Raw genomic sequence first — 24,323 nt, 5'->3', positions numbered from 1 at the left:
TGCTAAGTAATTACAACATATAGTATTCATAGCTGGCTACTCACAATTGCAAATCTCACAGCTTCAAAAGCAGCCAAAAACAACAAAATAAGAAATGTGGAAAAAAATGTAATCCATTTTTGAGAATGAACATGCTCACTGGTGTTATTTCATCAATGTGGAGAAATGCAATACTGACATCACTTAAATCACAAAGACAAATTAGCCAATGAATAGACTGAAAAGTCTTATTTTGAGGGCAAAGACACTCACTAGTATTTCAGTAAAAAGGTGGTCTTCAGTCTGAAACGGATGCATCATTTGGTTTGTTTTTGTCATGTTTTAGTGTTATGACAGACAAGGACTACATTAGATCTTACTAAGCCTCCATATTTTTGTGTTCATTAATTATTAACAGTTCTTATCAAGCAGCTTTTGTTTCTCCTCAGGAACCATGGTGGTAGAAATTCATCCAACCAAACATGCTTCTAGTGGTAGACTCTAGTATAGCTGTGACTATCCCATGTAATAATCCCCCACACCTAACTCAAAAGGTAGAAGTCCTAGCGCCAGCAGCACATAATGCCAAAATATAGTGAAAATGAAAAAGCACCACAATACAGGAGTTATAATAGCTATATCCAGCCACACAGTTGAGTGACACCTTAAACACACTATGTCATCTACCATGAATGTAGTTTGTGTAAACTGTGTATTGTTATATCGACCCTTTAAGTTAACAGATATGTAGCACCTCCAAAGTAATGATGATGGTTCTAGGTGATTGTTGCAGAAGATCAGTTCAAGCAGAAGTTTATCAATCAAAGTGGAAAAGAAAGGTGAAACTAGGAAGTGGAAGTTCAAGAAATAAGGAGACAGTACAATGTTGGATGTAGGCCCTTAAATAACAACAACCATACAGAATATTGTATTTATAAGGTAGGAGAAAGTGAATGGAGAAAGGAGAGGGATGAATGCAAATAGGGGTATAGAAAATAGGCAAGAGGTGGCATGAATTTACTTGAGAAACTAGTAAAACAACTAAGGTACTGGGAGCAAATAACTCATGAGGGAAAGATAGCAAAGTAAGAAAAGACTAAGCTCAAGTCTGAACTGCAGGTTATAAACCGTTGTCTATCCAGGCAAAAAGAAAAGATTAGGGGGTGCTAAGTGAAATTCCAGAAAAGAATAGTGGGGTGCTAAGTGAAATTCCAGAAAAGAATAAGGGGGGTGCTAAGTGAAATTCCAGAAAAGAATAGGGGGGTGCTAAATGAAATTCCAGAAAAGAATAGGGGGGTGCTAAGTGAAATTCCAGAAAAGAATAGGGGGATGCTAAGTGAAATTCCAGAAAAGAATAGGGGGTGCTAAGTGAAATTTCAGAAAAGAATAGGGGGTGCTAAGTGAAATTCCAGAAAAGAATAGGGGTGCTAAGTGAAATTCCAGAAAAGAATAGGGGGTGCTAAGTGAAATTCCAGAAAAGAATAGGGGTGCTAAGTGAAATTCCAGAAAAGAATAGGGGGTAAGTGAAATTCCAGAAAAGAATAGGGGGGTGCTAAGTGAAATTCCAGAAAAGAATAGGGGGATGCTAAGTGAAATTCCAGAAAAGAATAGGGGGGTGCTAAGTTGAGTTTTTAACTGAGTCTAGTACAGACACTGCTGCTAAAAAAATAATACTTAGCATGGTATATAAAATATTGCATGAAAGCTCTAAGAATCAAGCAGAAGATGTTATATAAGATGATTGGGAAGAGAGACTGGAAAGGGGATTTGTGAAGGAATAGCAGAAAGACATCTGTATGACCCCCAACTGTGCAACAAAGTCCAGAAGGTTTAGAATTTTTGCTTGGAAGTGTTTGCATAGGTATTTTTATACTCAAAGCTCACGTCAGATAATTTTTGTTTTGTCAGGTAGATAGCAAATGTTGAAGGTGACAAGAAAAAGAAAGGTAATTAGGAACATTGTTTTGGGATGGAGTAAGTTGGCAGATTTAAAAAGTTCCTATTGCACAATTTATGTAATGTCGGATAGAATGACAATTTGTTAAAATGAAAAGATATATGTATACTGCATAAAGTAATGGGAATGTCATTATGGTTTCTTTTCCTTTCTATTACTGTATGTGTACCTGTTTCATTTTTTAAAAGCTGTTAGGTTTTAACAAAGCTATTAAAAAACTAATCTGGTTACTGTAACTCACTAACTTATGACTGGGTCTGTTCATTACCTTCTAAATATAGGAAACTATCAGGTATTATTTTAATTGACTGATACAGCTCTTTTAACTGCAAGATATTTCATTGATTTTAACATTACAGCTGACTTTTACTTCTCAGGTTTTATCCACAGCGCCCACATTCCAGTTGCCACACCATGTCTTCATTGTACTCCCGTTACTTGCTGGCTATTAATGCCTTTCAATTCTGCATCCTTTGTAGATAAAGTATGGTGAATTTGGGAAGCTACTTACATATCACATGAATAAAAGCTGCTGTTTTTAAGTCACTGATGTATTTTTTTCTCAAATGTTCTTCGGTTTCGTCTGCAGTGTGTTGCTAAAATGTAATGCTTACCAAAAGATTCACTGTGTTCATTTCTGAATATACTAATTATTCTGAGAGACATATCTGTGTCAGTCTCCAATAACAAGTGGTCACCGATAATGTAAGTTTACCCACTCAAAAAATTGCTATATAATTCAATAAAGTATGCCTCACCTATTCACGAGGGATTGTAACTTACTAAACTGTAGCAAAGCAAGTGATATAATTAATATGCCATGGAATGTAATCTTAGTTTCAGAGGTTTGGTACAGTCATACTGGTAATTGATAATAACCATGAATACCTTTATTTGCACTAATGTTGTGTCTTTTGGCTTTTCCCGGTTAGGGGTCGCCACAGCGGAACTCCAGTCCACTAATGATTGGCAGTAGATTTTTATGTGCCAAGTTGCCGGCCCTGATGCACAACCTTCAATGAAGGTACGCCCATTCACACATGTCTCCACACAGAAGACGCTTTAGCTGAGAATCGAACAGAACAACGTCTTACTGAGAGGCGACTATGCTACCACAGCACCACCACCGCAGTTATTACCTTTATTTGCACTAATACTTAAATAATATTAACTGCTGATCAAGTTATAGATTCCAGTTTCTGATTTTAAGAACTTTATCACATAATATGATGGTAAACAACATGAAGCAATGCAAGTAGCAATTCATTCCCTATGCTGTAGTTAACCTTTCAGCAATAAATTACAGATCTATACTGATGTGGAAAATATTCTAAGGCGTGTACTTTATACAGTTTGTTACAGTTTGAAGGAATTGTTCTCATAACAAGCTAGCTAGGAAGTTGCTCAAAATTCTTCAGATGCTAACCTTTTATTCATTTTATTTGCAGTCTTCCAAAGGATCTTCATTTTTCAAGAATTTGTGATAAGTTCTAAATAAGATATGACAATGAACATGTCACTGAAAATAAAAAGGACAGATATGATGAAGACAGGCAGAAATGTAATTATGAAATTTAGAAATGTGTACTACAGAGAGAGAAATATAGTGGCATTTGTTGTAATTTTAGTCATATACAGATAAACTTCAAAAACACAATAATTTAGAAGCTGAAAGAAGTAAATTATAGGGCTCCTTCTGTTACATGTGAACATAAGCATAATCTGTCTACAATAAAATACAGTCTATGTTCTCTTAAGATAATGTACAATGCAAGCTGGTTTGTTCAGGGTAGGAATCCCTCCTAGTGAATGGACATCATAGAGTCCTAAGAACAGAGTATTAACAGCATTGCTTGGAAATCAAAGAAATGTTAAGTCTCCCACAGATGCAAGATGTAAAAGGTAAATTAAGTAGAAACTAGAAGCCATTGTTAAGCATTTTCAGAAGAAGAAATTACATTTCATTCATAAAAATAATATATTCCATAAACACTTCCTGACAACTTATGAACAGCCTCCTGAAGTACATTGTAAATTCTGTGATATTTTTTACCTTGAATGAATAAATGCACAGACAATACTCAGAAGCATATTTCACAATGAAGACATTCTGTCTGCTTAAAGATAAGACTTTAAACTTCCAGAGCTCATAGCAGTATAGCTTGAAATATGTTTCCGCTAGGAATGAAATGTTCATAGCTAGCTGGAGAAACAAATACTATTCCAGAAATAATCTGTGGTAAAAAGATGCAGTAAGAATGCAAATATAAAATGTTATGGAATATTGGACTGCATTCCTTCAATATCACTGCTGAGATCTTGAAGACTTTAATGGATGGGTAAAAAAGGCAATTATATGTATTCATTCATCACACTGACAACTGCAGTTTTACTAAAAGGTCAAACCTTACAGGGCCTTAACGTGCCTGTCTGCAAACTGATCTTTGTAGCGTCACTTTATCCACTTCCATATTACTGTCTTTTATCAAGTATTTACTGACAGATTACCTCAGTCTGCACAGAGTGTAAAGTCAGCTGCCCACAGGTATACCATGCTAGATGACTTATGAAATGCAAAAATCTATCATGACTTAGTACAAGTTATCCAAAATCTTCACAATTCTATTCCTGTGTGATGATATAACTAGTACTCAGACTGGCGCTTGGCCTCTGTAGCATTATCCAAAACTCAGATTCTGCAAATATACAAATAAAATGCAGTACAGAAACATATGAATTAGTTAAGGCAGAAATTGTAACTATTTCTGCATATTTTCTGAAGCAGCACATTACAAGCAGAAGTTAGTTCAGTAAATAAATAGACATATTTAATGATTCATTATTAATACATTACATCTCTTTAACTATGGGTGACCAAAGATTCTTCCCCATAGAAGACTTTGTATTGGAGGTCAATAAAATCTTCCTAGTTGTTCTAAACACGTTATCCTCCTTCAGAAAAAAAAGAGTCAATGTCAGTCCTGCCTTGCTGCTATCTTTAGCAATTAAACAACTTGTGAAACAAAGAGACAAAGCTTGGAAGGTCTGGACAAAAATAAAACAGCTCCTACTTTATTAGCATATAGACAACTAAGAAATCTAATAAAACAAATTATCACCAAAGAGAAGACACTAATAATCTCAAACTATTTTTGGCCACAATCAATAAACTGTTAAATCCAGAACAAGTGAAACAACCAACACCAAATGGGTCTACTATACATGGTCGACATTTCAGAATGTCGAAGACCATATGGCCGAGACCATATGATCGACATTTGAAATGTCGACCATGTAATAAAAAATAAAACGCAACAATAACTTACCTTCACACTACTGGCAGTGGGGCTATGCCCCCCTGCACCCCCACACACCCCGTAACTTAAATATACCAACTCCAAGACTGCACTACACTGTGGAAGATTAAAATCTTTCCATTTCACATTGTACGGAGATGCCGGTTCTGCATAGTCGACATTTCGAATGTCGATCATATGGTCTCGGCCTTATGGTCTTCGACATTCTGAAATGTCGACCATGTGAAGGGGACCCCACCAAACATACAGAAACAAAATGATACCATAGCCAAACAATTTAATGCCAACTTTGTACAGACAATGCAGTCGTTAATCAAACAAATGAGTAATCAAGCTTCTGATGTCCCTACTCAATCAAGTAACTTCCTTCAACATTTCTCCTTCCAACCAGTTCCCACAGATGACGTCAACAAATTGAAGTCTACTACAACTGCCCCTGGCAATCTACCTGTCAAATATCTTAAAATAAGTGAGATGCTATTGCACATCAATTCTGATAAATCAGTCCATATCTGAAAATAAAGTCAAGCTGCTATGGAAAAAAAAAATATTCATTATTCTCCTGCAGAAGGGTAAAATCAACACAGATATTTCAAACTATAAGCCAATTGCCATTTTATCTCCCCTATCAGAAATATTAGAAAAATGTATTCATACATAACTTTGTAGTTATCTAATACATAACAAGATTCTGCCTTCAACCCAACACTGCTTCCATCCTCTTCACGGCACAACTATTGCTCTGATGAATTTTATTAATACTGTCAACACCCGTATAAATTATGGAAGCCTAGTCTCTACTATCTTCCTAGACTTACCAAAAGCTTTTGATACTGTTTCCCACCAGAAGCTCCTACAAAAACTCTCAGTCTTTGTGTTTGCAAACGCTTCACTGCAATTTTTTTCATAGTTACATCTCTAATAGAACACAAGCAGTGAAAAGAAAAGATTTTTCTACCTTCCTGCCAAAACCATCTATATTAGACCCCATTTAAGCTGCGGTGGTGCAGCGGTAGTATTGTCGCCTCACAGCAAGAGGTTCTCCCATTCTATTCTCAGCTGGAGCACCTTCTGTGTGGAGTCTGCATGTCCTCCCCATGGTAGAGTAGCATTCGAAAGACATGCATGAATGGGCGTGCCTTCGTTGAAGGTTGAGCGTCGAGCTGGCACCTCGGCACTATAAAAATCTACTGCCAATCATTAGCGGACCGGAGTTCTGCTGTGGCGACCCCTAACCAGGAAAAGCCGAAAGAAAAACAACAACTTTTCAACATATTCATCAATGACCTCTATACTTCTACACAATTGCTACCCTAGTTCAATATGCTGATGATTCAGCCCTAATCTGCTCTGCCAAAAGTCTCTTTAAACTCAAAGACCTTAAACAACATTCCTTCCTACTGACTGAAACATGGCTAAATAATTTGCAAGTGCTTACAAACCCTAAAAAAACGAAATTACTGATCTTTACTCCAAAACACATCTTTACCAAAACAGCACTATGCACAATCATTTCTGTTTATGACACTTTTATAGAAATAGAAAACCAAACAAAATTACTGGGTGTCATCAGAGATGACCAGTTGAAATTTGACCTTCATGTATTATGTGGAAAAAAACTCATCAAAAAATAAGTACATTATTCAGAACTTATCTTTACTCCAAAACACATCTCTACCAAAACAGCACTACGCACAATCATTTCTGTTTATGACACAATTATAGAACTAGAAAACCAAACAAAATTACTGGGTGTCATCATAGATGACCAGTTGAAATTTGACCTTCATGTATTATGTGGAAAAAACTCATCAAAAACTAAGTACATTATTCAGAATAAAAACCTACCTTATTGACATTGCTAGAAGATGTATAGCCTATACGTACTGACAACTTTCCTCTATGCTGCCATAGTCTTTAGATCTCACAACTGTCCAAACTTGAACAGTATTATAATAAAACAGACACATTTGCAGTAAACTATAACAGAACACACCAATGCTAGTCTCAGAAAACTAAACTAGTTAGAGCTACCTCATCACCTAGCTCTTTCTCAGCTAACTACTATACACAGACTTTTCTATAAGCCAGAAAATTATGCAGTCCTTAACAAATGAATACAACACTACTCCCCAAATAGAATTTTATACTGTAGAGAAAATCACTGATCAGTATAACCAACTCATCTAATGCTACAGGTGACTCCCTATATTCAAATAGTGTGCCTAAACTGTGGAACCAAATCTCAGTACCACTGAAATCCACTCATAATGCAAATTCATTTAAAACACAACTGAAACTTCACCTGTCAGATCAGAGATTCTGTTCCTGTACATCTCCAGGATAAATACCCCGTTACCTTCAGCATGCCATATCATCAAACCATTTCTCTTCATTTAGAATCCTATACCCTACATCCAGTCTTCACCAATGCCTGAATAGTTTTAATAGCAACTCAAAGCCGTGTACATAGTTAATGTGACACTACTTGGTCCCACCTCTGTACTTCTAATATAAATCTTATTTCAGCCATATATATAGTTGTCTCTGAACTTGCTTAATACTCCACCTCTTAACTACAATATTAACATGTTCTGCTCTATCGAGTTCCTTTGCTCATTTCCATTTGTTTACATTTCTAATCACTGCATAAGTATGTTTTCTACTGCAATAGTTGTCTTTATTTCATATGAATGCACAGTATTCTAATTATCAAATGTATGTGCAAATGTTAATGTATATTATTTAATTATGTTTGTGTATATTACTGTCTGTTTAAAAATTTTTGTAATATGTTGGGACTTTTCTCCCCAGGCCTCTGCTGAAAAGTTTTTTTTGACAAAACCCAGTCAGACAAACCCAGCAAAATAAAATAAAAAAAATATATACAGTGTTTCTAACATGACAGCATAGCTGAGCCCATAATGAGCTCAACTCTATACTTCAATGAAGATCTAGCAGGATAAAAGAGGATACAAACAAACTTGAGCCAAGTCTTATCAAGATTAAAATCACTTCATGCACACAAGTATTAATTTGTTAATCTCTTCAATTGATTCTTCTGGCGACATATATGCATATAATTATATAAAACATTCATTAAACTGCAGCCAGCTCTACCCAATTGACAACATTAAATTTTTATTAAATCTACTATATATGCTTTTGGAAATTAATTTGTTTTGTTTTAACAGTAAGTTAAAGCAGGGCAAACCAAATGCCACCATCCCCAGCAGCAATCTCATAGGTTCATAGGTTCATAGGTTGGTACTAGGCTATCAGCCCTAGGGCCTCTACAAGCCTAGCCATAACAATTCCCTGGCTATTTCTTCCCACATTATTTACTTTCCTGGACCCCTGTCTAGCAGGGCGACTGATGTGATCCCTGGGGTGAATTTCCTTTCTCCCATCCAATCGTCAAGGTTCCTCTTGAAGAGGTCCAAAGAGGCACTCTGCTTGACATGTATGGGCAATCTATTCCAGAGTCTGGGGAGTCTCTGGGTCAGGAACCTATCCCTCCAGCATGTTTTGTTTATTGTGATGACAAGGTTTAGATCCCTGGAGCATGTAGCTCTGAGGGATTGGGATTTCTTTAAGTGTAGCATGTCCAACAGCTCTGGGTTTGACATGGCCTTGTATGTTAAGCAGAGATCGCCTCTGAGTAGACGATATGTGACAGAGTATAGCTGGAGTTTTTTAAGGCGGTCAGCGTAGGGCATCTGCTTTAGGCCTGTGATTCTTTTAGTGAGGTATTTCTGAGGCCTTTCCAGTTGTTGCAGATGTCTTGAGAGGTACATACCAAATGGGGCGTTGTATTCTATAATGGGTCTAATGAGGGATGAGTACAGTGGGACAATGACCTCCTTTTTTCTGGATGAAAAGCCCTTCGTGATGAGGTGTGCCACATAGAAGGATTTCCTGACTGTTGTGGCGATGTGGTTATCGAAGGTGAGACTACTGTCCACCTGTGTCCCTAAGTTTCTTATCACACTTTCTGTGTTTAGTGTACTGCCACCTATATGGTAATTCATGGATACATGTTTATTCCCAAAGGGGATAACAATACATTTCTTGGCATTGAGCTTGAGCCTCTAACTCATCAGTGGAATCTCCAAATGTTTTCAGGAAAACTAAATAACATTATCCCCCTAATGAGTATTGGATTTGCTTGGCATTTACTTCCAAACGGTCTTGCCTAGTATAACTCACATGGGATATGCTCAGGAGGTCTCCGCACAAGGTGCTCAAACTTCCTCAACTGACTCCTCTCAACACAAAGGAACAATAGCTACACTATAGCAGCCTCACTCATTCATGAAGAAGGAGGCCAGCTACCCTGTAAAGGAATTTTATTTCTGCTGCTTGTATCTGTGATCACATCCTGTCAGTTACCATACATACCTCATGACCACAGGAGAGGTGATATAGGGATGTAGACTGGCTGGTGAACTGACATCTTTTTTCTATGAATTAGGTCTTGCTTCAGCACTAAAGTCTGATATGACTGCAGGACTGTTGCTGCTGCGTCATCTGATGGCCAGTCAGCCAATCTCTCTACTTTCACTCATAAATAAAACCCTTCACACAATGTATTTGTTTCACATTACTTACAGACAACAATCCACTCATTTTCCAGGATGATGTCTGATTTGCAGGTCGTTATTTTCATCCCAGACCCTTTACTTTCTGTAGTTTATTGTCCCAGAGCACACTGGAAATCAGTCACTTGAAGGTAACTTTGTCTCCAAGCAATAAAGTTGCAACCCCGAACTGAATGCTTTCAAATCTCTGACTGAACCTTAATATCCTGTCCATGAAAGCAGCACACAGAAGGAGAAACTAGACAAACCTTTGGTGAAGTCTGACATCTGCATTGAGTGTGTTCAAAATAACTTTGAGAATACAGATTCAATCTAACTTCTCAAATACAGTGGTAGATTAGCAGTGGCATTCTGACTGAGTAAATTGTAGAATTTCTTATAACACATTTTATTATTCACAGTATTGTACCTTCTTCAAGTCCATAAACCAGATGCAAACTGTCATGACCCTAAAATACATGTAAAAGAAAAAATATAGATCCATTGTTCCATCTATACTGAATGCCAGCATTTCTATACCATTGTGAAAGACTTCCTGGTGCCCACTCCTGAGCTGCAAGTTGGCCACTAATTTGTGGCCATACAGAAGTCATTTTCCATGACCTCACCAAACTGTTCCTCACACCCTGATTTATCAGTGTCAGGGGCTGTACTGCCAACATTGCATCAAAGGCCTCTTTTTTTAAAACTGAGGCCTTACCTTATCTCTGACCTCTATCAATGGGTCCTAGAATTATAGCCATGACAAGCAGTGACCACATTTCTGTCTACAACACCCTGATACCACTGCAGCTACTAAGGTCTTTTACAGACTTGCTATCCTGTACTAAGCAGATGCCTCAAAGACCCATCCGTGTTCTCATTCTCTGACAGACTGCTGAGAGCCGATCCACCCCGGCCTACAAAGCACCCTCTGATCCCACTCTGATGGATCTGTTGTATGTCCGCAAAAAAAGCATCAGAATTACCTGCTCTAGTGACCTAAATCTCATGTGAAACATAAATAGCATATTTTTGAGGGACAGGTGTGCATCTCAGAGACTACCCCTTCTCTGGAACAGGGCTCCCATTCATGTGAAAAATACTTCATCCCTAACCTAATTCAAGCACAAATTGGACCAGTGGTTATGAATCAGAAATGTACCCCTAGTCTGGCACTTATATCTCTAGTAGACAGAGGCAGGCTATAAAATGTGTGACCAACCATGCCCAAGGCTACATATACTCCTTAAAATAGCCTTAGTGTATCAAGACTTAGATACATTTGGGAAGCGTGGTTAGGCTTAAAAAGACCCCCCCTAGGGATCTTAGCCATTATTCAGCTATGAACCTATGAAAGTTTTTACATTGCAAAACATCAGGTAATGGCCTTTAAACATAAGCAGAACATATATCAACCATATTTGCAAGACTACTTTATAGGATCATTGCTTTGTTTGAAGATTATTGCCAAAAAGACCAGAGACATGCATTAACAATTCAAAAATCATCTGCTGGAGAAGTTCACAGAAGCACGTACGATATTCAGATCCGTCTGACAACCCCTGAAATGAGCTGGAGCCCCCTTCTCTGGAAATATAATGAGAATTTCAAAATAATTGTAAAAAGCTACCCAGCTAAACTGCTTCCACCAAAATGGTTTTAACATTCATCAGATCTATAAAATGTATTCCTTCATCTGCTCTACACAAACTCTCATTTATGCATCGATTTAAGACTACTAAGGAAAAACTGGTGGCAGAATACAGAATTCCAGCGAGTTATCAAAAGAAAGAAGGGGTGCAGGAAAAAGTGAGAGATAGAAAAGAAGAAGGGGTGCAGGAAAAAGTGAGAGATAGAAAAGACAGACCAGACTAAGAAAGAATACTGATTGGCTACTGAAGAAGCTAAGAAAAAAGTTGCAATAGCAAAACACATTGCATCAGAGGCACTCTAACAGCTCCTGGAAAGTGAATCAGTGGATGGCACAAATAAATTCTATCAAGTTGCAAGGCAAATACATAAAGATAAAGAATACAGTCGGACACCCTTCATGAGGGATGCCAGCAACTACCTGCTCACCAGTCTGCAGGATATCAAAGGCAGATGGAAGAAGTACTTCCAGCAACTTATGAATGAAGAAAACCTCACAGAACCTGTACTGCCCCAGACACAGCCTACGATGAAAGGGGAAGAGGAGTCCACCCTTGAAGAAATAAGAATAGCATTAAGGAAAATTAAGCCATGAAAGCAGCAGGCTCAGATGAGGTTGAGGCAGATATGATCACAATGCTGGGTGAGAGGGGAAACAAATGTCTCCTGAGGGTTCTCATAGCAGTATGGAGAGAAAGGAGTATCCTGTATAACTGGAGAATAAACATACTTGTCCTAGTGTACAAGAATAAAGGGGACAACCACAACAGTGGACAGTACAAAGGTGTAAACAAATACACAGCATAGTAGATGGTAAGATGGGAGATGAGCAGTTCAAATTCAGATCAGGATGCAGCACAACTGACCCAATATTTGCAGTGAGATGCATAGTTGAGGACAAGCTGAGATGAGGAAAGAGTCAAAGTGGACATTCCTAGACTTGGGGAAAGCACATGGCAAGGTCCCAAGAAAGCTGATTTGGCAGTCCTATAATGGTTTGAAGTCCCAGAAACACTGAAAGAATTAGCACAGGCTATGTACAAAGACTCAATAGCTCAGGTACAAACATTGTTCAGACTCACAGAGAGGTTCCCAGTGGGATTCAGACTGCATCAGTGTTCATCTCTGAGTCCACTGCGGTTTATACTGTTGATTGTCTACATTAGCAAACAGGCTTCAGCGGACAGATCAACAAAGTTCCTCTATGTAGGCAATGTGGCATTACAGGCAGACTCTAAGCAATAACTTCACTAAAGGATATGGGAATGGAATGCAATACTGGAGACTCATGGGATGAAACTGAGTACAGATAAGACAGCGGTAGTAGCAGAAAAATGGCTAAAATCAGCAGAACCTGGGAAATGAGATAAAAGGGAAAATACTGGAACAGGTTAACAGCGTCAGGTGTCTGGGAGGGGTGGCTGAATAGAAGGGAAGTCTGAGTGAGGAGGTCAAAACTAGAATCAGAGAGATGGTAACCAACTGCCAAAGAGTGTCAGGGGTAGTGTATGACAGAAGGATGCCAAAGACACTGAAAAGTATGGTGTACAAAACAGTGGTGCAACCAGTACAGTAAAGTAGGGTACAGAAACCTGAGCAGTAAAGGCAGCTGCAGAAGCTAAAGGTGATGGAGACGAAGTGCCTGAGTTGGCCATAGAATGCATACTATGGGACAGATGAACAAATGTGGGCATCAGGGCAGAAGCCAAAGTAGCTCCAACTTCAGAGAAGATCAAAGAGAACAGATTACGGTGGTCCAGAAAAGAAGAAGACAATCTGGTGAACCTGATTTGGAACAGATAGGAAGAAGGAAAAACAAACGAGGGCATCCAGCAAAGAGGTGGATGGATTGTACGAGCGAAGACCTTTGACACACAGCCTTGATGGTTGAAGAAAGTAGTACAGTAGCAATAAATCAAGAGAGATTATGATAGTTGACATGACATCATCTTGACCCCATATAGAAAATGAGGAAAATGAGGAAAAGGGGGTTGATGATGATGATAACCGATTTAGGACAATGAAGCTCTTCCTCAGATGTTTATAAATATTTCCAAATGGTTGTCTGGGCCAGTCTTAAGACTTCTTCCTCATTCCCAGGGGATAATGCTTGGAGTGCGTATCGGCAGTACTCCATATGGTGTATTCATGCTAGGACTTTAAGATATTGGACAGGTTAACAAAACCTGAAGTGTATCGAGGTGTGTGAACTGCACAGCAGGAGATATTCAGAATCCTTGCTTGATTTCCTAGCTTTTCTTAATTTTCATAATAGTCCAAAATATAGGTTCATAGGTCATACTAGGCTATCTGCCCTAGGGCATTTATAAGCCTAGCCAGAGTGTGTTTGGCTTTCGCCACCCATTTTAAATTAATTTTGCTATGCCTTTTTTGAGGTTAGTATACTGTGCCTCTGTCTAACAGTGACACAGAAGTGATACCCGGGGTAAACCTACTATTGCCCATCCACTCATCAAGATTCCTCTTGAAGAGAGTCAATGAGGGACTCTGCCTAACCTGGACTGGGATTTTATTCCAGAGTGAAGGGAGCCTCTGGGTTATGAATCTGTCCCTCCAGCATGTCCTATTTATTTCAGTGCTGAGGTTCAAGTCTCTTGAGCACGTAGCTCGATGGGATTTGGATTTTCTGAGGTGCAGCATGTCCATTAATTCCGGGTTGGACATGGCTTTATACGTCAGGCACAGATCGCCTCTGAGCAGGCGGTATGCCACTGAGTAGAGCTGGAGTTTCTTTAACCGGGTGGCATATGGCATCTGTTTGAGCCCTTTGATCCTCTTGGTGAGGTACTTTTGGGGTCTTTCCAGTTGCTGCAGGTGTCTGGTAAGATACATCCCAAAAGGGGCATTGTACTCAATTATGGGCCTTATGAGGGATGAGTAAAGAGGCACGATGACCTCCCATGATCTAGATGTGAATCCCTTCATGATTAGGTGGGCTATATAAAATGTTTTTCTAACCACTTTGGCCACGTGGTTGTCAAATGAGAGATTGCTATCAACTTGGGTCCCCAGGTCCCTAATGACTTTTTCTGTACTTAATGGATTACCACCTATGTGGTAATTTGTGGGCACTTTGTTTTTGCCAAAGGGGATGACTATACACTTTTTGGCATTTAGCTTGAGGCCATGGCTCTGGTACCAGTTGTCTGTTTCTATGAGGCCCTTTTGGAGGATGCTTGTGTCGGCTGGGGAGTTGATTATGGCACCCAGTTTGCAGTCATCTGCGAACTTGGCCAGCCACAGTCCTTCCGTGTTGGCCTGTACTGCCGAGAAATATATACCGAACAAGAGGGGTCCCAGGACTGAGCCTTGTGGGACGCCACTTGTAACTGGTTTGGAGTCTGACATGGCTCCAGCAATTCTAACCATGTGGGTTCTGTCCTTGAGCCAGTTTGCAACCCATCTAGTGACATAGGGGTTTATATTTAAGCTGGTGAGCTTATCTATAATGCCCGAGTGGGGTATTGTATCGAAGGCTTTTGCGAGGTCCAGGTAGGCTGTGTGGACCACCTTCCCCTCGTCAATGGCCTTGGTGACTGTTTCAAAGAAATCGACCAGGTTTAAGAGGCAGGATCTGCCCTTAACAAAGCCAAACTGGGTAGGATCCAGTGTCTGTAGGTCCCAAATATCTTTATTTATGAGGTCCATGATGATCCTTTCCATAGCTTTGCAGACCAAGCTAGTCAGGCTTATGGGGCGATAGTTTCCAGGATCTGTTGAGGCACCACCTTTGTGGAGGGAGACCACTGTTGCTGTACACCACTCTTTGAGTACATATCCTGTAGTAAGGCTAAGATTGAACAGTAGTTTTATGTTTGGGTTTAGCTCTTCTTGGAGTTCATGTAGGATGCAGCCCGGGACACCATCTGGTCCCATTGATGCTGTGTTTTTTGCTTTGGAGAGGGCGGCTCTTACCTGAGCATCTGAGATGTCTGTTGGGATAGATATTTGCCCTTTTGGTGGGGAGAGGGGGAGAAGTTTGCACTGAACCTGTCAGCTAGGATGTTGGCAATGGCTGTGGGCTCAGTGTATTTTTTGTCATTTTGGACTAATTCTGAGCATATCTGGGAATTCTCACCCAGGTTCCTAACATAACTAAAGAAAGTCTTGTGATTATCCTTAGTGTCCTGTGCAATTTTTCTCTCGAAGCTGGCCTTAGACGATTTTATGAGTGCCCGTAGTTTTTTGCTAATACTGATCAGAGATGCCTTCCCTTTTTGGGATTTTGCTCTATCATGTAGTAGCTTCCTCCTTCTATTGTATAGTTTGTTTATGGCTGGGGTCCACCAGACAGGACGTCTGCCTTTGGAGGATTGGGTCTTGGTTTTATTTGGGATTGCATGATCCATGCATTCCTGAAGGTGTTCATAGAATGCGTTTATAAAGGATTCTGCGGTCTGGGCCGTATTTTCCACAGGCCCGGGGGCTTTGAAGGATTTCGCCTCAGTTTTGAGGCGTGTGAAATTTGCTTTAGAGAAGTTTTTCACTGTGGTTTTCTGGGCAGGGGGTGGGGTCGGGATGTGAATATCCAGTGAGATTAGTTTATGGTCTGATCTTACCAGCAAGGGATACACTTCTGGTCTGGAGCATAGTGTCCCGATGTTGGTGATGATCAGGTCCAGTATGTTTTCCCCTCTTGTGGGAGTGGTAACAAGTTGTTCCATAGCATTTGAGTTTATAAATTCTAGGAACCTTTGGGCTAGGGTGTTGGAGCTAGAGTAATGCTCCCAGTCTATGTTTGGGTAGTTGAAGTTGCCCAATATAATGGTGTCTGGAGAGACCTTCATATTTTCCAGTATTCTCAGGAAGGCCGAATGGGGTTCCTGTGTTTGGGAGGGTGGTCTGTAGCAGGCTATAAACTGGAAGGCAGTTTTACCCACAGTTAGTTGCACATGGATAGTCTCTGATGCTTCGTGCTGTGCCACCAACCTGAAGGTGTGGGTATCTTTGACAAATATTGATACTCCCCCTCCTTTTGTGGTTCGGTCCAAGTTTTGGGGCCGAAAAGCATGGTATGAGGTATAACCTGGTAGTGCTGGGGTGCTCTCGGGAGCCTTGAACCAGGTTTCTGTTACTGCACAGATATCGATGTTCTCCATGCTAAGGAGAATTTCGAGTGCATGCATCTTGAGGTTTAGACTTCTGGCGTTGAGTAGCATTACTCTTAGTTTCTTATCCCTTGTGATACCTATGGAGGTGGGTTTGTCTTTTGAGCATTGCCTAAAAAAGGCACTATGGGGGTAGCAAGAGCCTTTGCCAATATCCGAAAGCCCAGGGGTGACAGGTGCAAGCCGTCCCTAGCGAAGCATCGTGGCTTGTCGAGCATGTCATCCCAGGCTGACAGGCATTGGATCCCCTTTGAATGACACCAACACTTAAGCCAATTGTTGAAATTGATCATCTTGTCTTCATATTGTGGCATCATTCTTGGTGAGGGTAAGATGCTACTCAAGGTCAGGGTCATACCAGCCTGGGCTACATACTAAGAGAGCTCCTCTATGTCTCTTTTCATGTAGTCCAGGGAGGTATGTCTCAGGTCATTCATACAAGCATGGACAATGACTGAGTCATATTTGTACTTGCCTTGGAGTGACCTGAGTGCTTGTGTTATGTGGCGGATCCTAGCACCCAACAGGCAGCTCACCATGACCTTCTCCTTGTTCAACCTGGTGAGCGGGACATCAGTGTGCCTGACAATAGAGTCACCTATTACAAGTGTATCAGGTGTGTTGTTTAGCCTTAAGGGCTGTGATTGTTTGGCACACTGGCTTTGTGAGCTATGTGTTGCACGTGTTTTGTTTTGGGGTAGCAGTTGCTTGGGTGTCTGCTTTGGAGGTCTCTGCTGCTTAGGCATATTTTCATTTAGAGCCTCCAAGTATGTTTTTGTGTGTTTATGTGTTTGGTTTGTTGTCGTAGTAGGTCTATGTGAGACTGGAATTGTAGTGAGTGTGGTTTCCTTCTCCTCCTGACTGGTTATGGCAATACTGAGTTGAGAGAGCTTAGCCTCCAGTTTGGCTATATGGTTGCATCTCTCACATTTGTTGGAATTTGTTGGGAGGAGGAGAGGGTTGCCTGTGTACATGAGGCAGTTGTAACATTGCCTCAAGATTCCCAGATTCACCAGCTGGACCGGAGAGGAGATTGACACCTGACCTTTGGACATGCTAGAATAGTATTGGGAATTCCTTTATAATTGAAAAAAGGGACAATGGGGAACAAGGTACTCAAGGGGAGTTTGTGAGGGTGTAGTGCTTTTAATTTTTTAGAGCTGACATATAATTGCTTTAGTGAGCAAGTGCCAGGTAATTTAAATATGTCCTTCTAAGTTTAGCAAAGTTCCAAGCTGAGTCTTCTAAAGATCTATGGCATGATTTTATTTTCCTGCTAAGACAAGCTTTACCTACATCATATCTTTGATCATTTGGATATCTCTAGAACAACGGTTATTTATCCATCATTTAAGAAAGAGTTGAAAATCCTTGCACTAGTTGTTATTGTTGGGCCACCATTACAGGAGAGCCATTGGAAATGCTTTGCCATATCTGCATCAAGCAGGAATGGAAATCAAACCAGAAGTAGATAAAAAGCAGGCAAGAAATGTGGAAAATGCATAAATATAGTTGTAAGTATAGAAAATTTCTGGAAGAACCTCATGTTGATCAGAATTGAATACAGGAATGGTTAAGGAGAGGCAAATTCAAACCAAAAGATGAAAGGTTAATATTGGCAGCCCAGGATAATGGGCTAGGTACATGCTGTTTTACAAAGTCCATTGAACATGTGGGAGAAACAGACAAATGTAGGTTTTGTAAAACAGAATCGGAAACAATTGCACACCTTATACCTGGTTGTGACTTACTAATGGCAGAAGGATTGTATACTGAAAGGCATAATAATGTGACAAAACTGTTGCACTGGGGATTGTGCAAACATTATGGTATTGAAGTGACTGGAAACATGAGCCACAAAGCATCATAGAAAATTATGAAGTCTACATCACATGGGATAACCCATTACCAACAGTTCAAAAGATAGACATGAGAAAACCAGATATAGTGGTTCATGAAAAGAAGACAAAAGTAGCATTGATCATTGAAATTGCTACACCCAGTGACTACAGTGTGTTACATACAGAGAGACACAGAATCATAAGATATCAAGATTTGCAGGTAGGACTGAGAGTAATGTGGAAGAAATATACCCAGACAGTTCCAATTGTAGTACGAGCAACAGGACTTATAAAAAAGAATCTACAATCATATTTAGATATGTTACCAATACATGTAACATCAAACAAATTGCAGAAGGAGTCTTAACTGAGCACACTGCGGGTGCTGCAAAGAGCATTTTTGGCTGACATCAAAGATTGAAACAATAGTAATTTCATGAACGTTAATCGTAGTTTAACTTAGGAATGGAGTCAATTCCCGTCATGGTATTCAAAACCAAAAAGATTTGAAGAAATTAAAAAAGTGAGAGAACCCAAGTTAATAACTACTTAAAAATTAGTATATTTTGGCAAAGAGGGAAGGCTTGTGAAAATGTTGTAAGAAGTGGTTGAACAGTACTGAAAGCAGTATCTCCATTCGCCCTGCTAAAAAGTGCGCACAAAGTTAATGGGCTACAGCAGCGATAAAAGAAAGCAGTGAAGGAACCGTCAACAGTACTTTTCTTCACATCATTTGAAAGATTGACCTCTGAATGGATGCAGAAAATACATCTATAGACAGCCATTAAAATAGTAATGCAAAAATTAAACACATTTAAAGCTTTAAAGCAAGATGACTCAGTCATGACTTTACAGTTTAAAAGTGAGTCATACTAATATCTTTAAAAATGATAAGGAAATATGATTTAAAAATATGCCAACAAGAAAGAACTAAATAGAATCATCAAATCTCAAACCTAGTAAAATGAAATAAAAGACATAAACAGGAAAAAGAAAAAGGGCTATTTTTACAAATTATTCCTCCATTAATATGTATGCAGCAAACACTAGAAGTTAATAAAAGTCACTTAACAAACTAGACCAAGAGGGCGTCTTTAAATGCTCATCATTGGTCTTAATTACATTAATGGCATTAATTGTGAGCAAAATTAGCAAACTGGGTAAAGTCCATTTTGAATAATCTTGGTCTGCACTGCATGTTCTACAACCCCTCCTCTCCCCCTTACGTTTCCCTCATTCCACACCTCAAGAAAATCAGCATCTTATATCTTCTGCAACAGGCTATTTCAGTCCTTGCTGGGACATTTTGAAAAGTAACAGCTTTAACTAGCACAGAATAAAGGAGGTCCCTCTGAGTGAGCCTCAGGGAAGAGCATGCTTAAGGTCTACAGACAGCAAGCAGCTCCTATCACAAAAAAAGGAACTCTACTCAGTTAAAATCAAAGGATTATCTGCTGTGAGTTATCAGTTTGTGTTCTCGGTATCCTACAGTCTAAGTGAATATAAAACTGACCTTCATGGTAAAAATTATTTTTGCTGCAATTCAGCCTGGTTGTATAAGATATTGTCAATGAAGAAATATCATCAAACATCGGCACACCAAGGCCACTAAAGCTAGAGTTAAATGGGAATTGATCAGTAGGATATAAATGGCAGATGAGCAATTGGGTAGTAACAACATTTATAAGGATTAATGGGGGAAATGAAAGACTAAATATTCAAGCTAAGAACAAGGAAGAACATGTGAGGACACCTAAGCCTTAATTTGAGTTCTTCTGACCATTGTACATCACCTTTGATGTTGATACCTGGTAACAACAGTATATAATGTACTCCTGCTACACGTGTGTGTGTGTGTGTGTGTGTCTGTGTGTGTGTGTGTGTGTGTGTGTGTGTGTGTGTGTGTGTGTGTGTGTGTGTGTGTGTGTGTGTGTGTGTGTGTGTGATTAATGCCACAAGATATTTAAGACTGAGGAGTACTAACTCTGACTCACTGTGTCTAGGGACTTGCTTATAGAAAGAAAAACAAAAAGCAGAAGGTTATTACATTCAGGTTTCATGACTACATGAGGAAGCTGATCACAATTGTTTCTTTACTCTTAGTTTAACCCCTGTCTGTCATACCGCTCAACTTCTGAGAGCAAGAAACCTGGGCAATGCCATAAATAAGGGGGTGGGGGCCAAAAGCCCAAAAATAGGGATACTTTTTTAAATATTGCTCTTACAAACTTAGAAAGTTGATAGAATAACAGGCTTCATGTTAGCATGAATTTTCTGAAGGGTATGACGTTTGAAACTCAAATGTCTGTCATTATTTTTCTGACTTCAACCCTCATTGTTTTCCCAATGATTTGCCAGGAAAACAAAATTGTATGAGAAACAGACCAAAAATATGAGACAAAAATCTGGGCATTCTGCAAAAATCTGTGCATTTGAGAGGTATGCTGTCTGTGTATATTTTTCCTACTTTAACTCCTGTTATGTATGTTTATCCTGATGCAATGCTGATTATATTTCAGCCAAACAGAATGCTCCTATTAAATTACCAAAGTACACGTGTAAAAGAACCACTGCAAGTCATGTTTTATACTGATGCACTTAAAGAGCTAGTGGAAACACAATCTGTTTTTGAAAGCTTAAGTTTTCATGCCTACCTCTCAGCTGCTATGGTTTATGCATTAGTCTTATAATTTTTGACCTCACATTTTGCCTTATTCCTCCTAGATTTACTGATTTTTCCTCGTAATGATAGACATGTTACTGAATAACTGAAATAAGCATATGTAGAGATTCTTTGTCATTAACTGTATGGATCTAGCATCTAAAGACCTCTTACGCCAAAAAATAAAAATTTACTCCTCTTTTGTATACTCTGCTATGATTGTAAATGTCACTACTATGACTGTAATGTTCAGAGGTTCAGAGGTATGTTTCCGTGGCTGGATGAGGCAGCCTGCTTTACCATCCGCAGCCTGTATTGGTATTTTCTGCCTATTCACTTTTATTTTTCCTTTTGCTTGATTAATTTTATTTCCCTTTTGCACTGGTAAAACTGCATTCACATCACTCCTTGAGTGTTTCCTTCTCATGTTACTGATGTTTCCAAGCATTAAACAAATAAAGCAAAATGTTAGTGCTTTGCATGTGGTACAGGCTGTGAAGAGAAGAGACACGTTAACCATTCACTTCTACTATAAACTAGGAACTTCTGCTCTGAGTGGCACATCAAAATGGTGCTGTAACTTCTGACTCATGGATAAATGTAACTTACTCACTTTCCTAGTAGTACAGAGCCTTTGTTGACCATTTAGGTCTACTGGTAGAAAGTAACATTTTAAAGAGGTCATCGGGGCAGAAAATGTTTACTTACCAGTTTTCAAACCACTTCTTATCGTTAAAAGTTTTTACCATTTTTATGTTATGAAAATTTTGAACTGAGGAAGCAGTAGTCATTTGCCAGGTCATCACATGATGGCCTTCAGTTTTTAAGTTACCACTTTGCAAGAAAGCAGCATTTGTAACCTTACAAAGGCCTAACCTGAGGACTTCAAGGGCAATAATTCCATCCACACCCCTTTTTCATGAGGCCAGGGTGTCACTTCAACAGTGACAATTATCTAGAGCCAAGGTTTACACCACCAGGTGATTATCCCTGCCACACTAGTTCTTCCACAACACACACTCCTATGCACACCTATGGCCAATTTACAGTGTCCAATCAACCTACTGCAAGTCTTTGGAATGTGGGATGAAACAGGAGCACCAGGAGACAACTGACACAAGCACAGGAAGGACACGCAGACTGCACAGAAGGCACCCCAGCCAAGAATTGAACCAGAAAACCTCTTGCTGTGAGGCAACAATACTATCTGTTGTGCCACTGTGCCACAATAACTCTATATCCTTAAATCTACAGTCTCTGAAACTCTTCAAAGTGAGGGCAAAAAAACAGGTATTGTGACTATTCCCCTCACCAATGTTCAGCCACTGAGCAGTTACATTTCCAAGCAGTTTCAAATAAAGTGTAAAGTCTCCTCCTCCCTAATACTTTAAGATTTAGTACCTAGTTTTTGTTTTACAGTCATTGTGGTATAGTTTCACCTCACTCATCATAACACCAAGAAGAGTGCCAATCTAGAGACACATGCTCCAGGGATCTAAACCTTGTCATCACAATGAACAAAACATGCTGGAGGGATAGATTCCTGACTCAGAGACTCCCCAAGACTCTGGAATAAACTGCTCATACATGTCAAGCAGAGCACCTCTTTGGCGCTCTTCAAAAGTAACCTTGATGATTGGATGGGAGATAGGAAATTCACCCCAGGTTTCACGTCAGTCGCCCTGCTAGACAGGGATCCAGGAAAGTAAATACTGTGGGAAGAAATAGCCAGGGAATTGTTATGGCTAGGCTTGTATAGGCCCTAGGACCGATAGCCTAGTACCTACCTATGAACCTATAATGTTTAACTCCTCTTAGAACTGTTTTTGATATCTGGGTAATTGTGTTTTCATATTCATTTACAGTTCCTCATAACATGATGCTGTAACTGTAGAAGGCTTCTGCATTCTATATCAGAAACATCCTTAAAAATAAGTTAACAGTTGCTTGCATTTGAAAACTGCTCGCTTTTTCATTGGCTCCAAACTCAGTTCAAGGATGTAAAATGATCTACTTATACAATAACAAATTGACTCATGCGATGCAAGTTCTTTTCAATGTGTTTTCTCCAGCCAAACTAATGCCTCGCCTTTGTTTTTGACGCAAAGGTTTGATGACAGATGCAAATAACTTCAAAATAAATGCACCCCCACAGTCCACTGAAGGCATATTCTTTGCAGTAAATATATAAGTAATATATTTCAGTTAGAATAACTTTTTTCCACTTTATTAAATAACATCCCAGTACACAGTATGGGAAAATTCAAAATTATATGGGTTTCAGTGCCAGCTGACTTTACATCCTTCACTTCCTTTCAAATGTACATTTGTTCTTAGAAATACATGGTTTGTTGTTACATTCAACAGAGCATTGCTTTTTACGTAACACACATGCATTCCATTCTGTGCGATGTTGATACAAGGTCCACTTCACAATAATAAATCACAAAGTGTTGCTTATGGCCATTTTAGTACAAAAGCCTTTTTCATGAAATGACTTTGGTGTTTCAGGACTGTAACTGTAGAACTGTTGCTGCAAAGACAAATGCTACCCCTTCAGACAAGGTCTTTCAGCAATAAATTAGGCGCTTTTATATTGTCATGCTAAGGAAAGGTATCCATAAGCATTTCATTTTGAGCTGTGAAAAGTGTGAAATAATGTACTCCAAGAGTTCTTTAGCCATTATGCTTTTACCCTTCTACATTCATTTATTTGGTTCAGTTTTGCTGTTAAACCTTTATAAGATATGTAAAGATATTTACAATAAAATGCTGGTAATAACTTGGTATACTATTATTTCTAGGAAGTGACTTACTTTTAGGTATTCATGCATTATCATGAGTGATTTTTGCTTTTTCCTTTCTCAAAGCAGTAATCAATAATATGCCTGCCAGATGCTAATAGCCACCATCTCTCTTACAAGCTCCCAGTGTGCTGGAATGTAATTCAGCCTAAGCTCTTCAAAAATATTCTCTTTAATATGGTTCAGAAAGTTCACAAGACTGTTAAGCTCCTTCCAATTGAATGCGGTTTATGGGCTTAGGTGTATATAAGCACCACCATAGCCTAGAAATTCTCTTGTATGGTTTCTTAGGATAAAATAAAATCAGGCTTTTCAATTATTCTAAAGGAAACAGGTTTTCAATTCGATTTATTTTCCATCCCTTGAAATGTGTAAGGTTAGACTTGTGCTGTCAAGTCCTA

The sequence above is a fragment of the Protopterus annectens genome, chromosome 11.part0 (assembly GCF_019279795.1).
Source record: "Protopterus annectens isolate FY-2018-M chromosome 11.part0, PAN1.0, whole genome shotgun sequence".
NCBI lineage: Eukaryota > Metazoa > Chordata > Ceratodontiformes > Protopteridae > Protopterus > Protopterus annectens.
The sequence above is the reverse complement of the archived record's forward strand: the minus strand, read 5'-3'. Positions refer to the sequence as shown.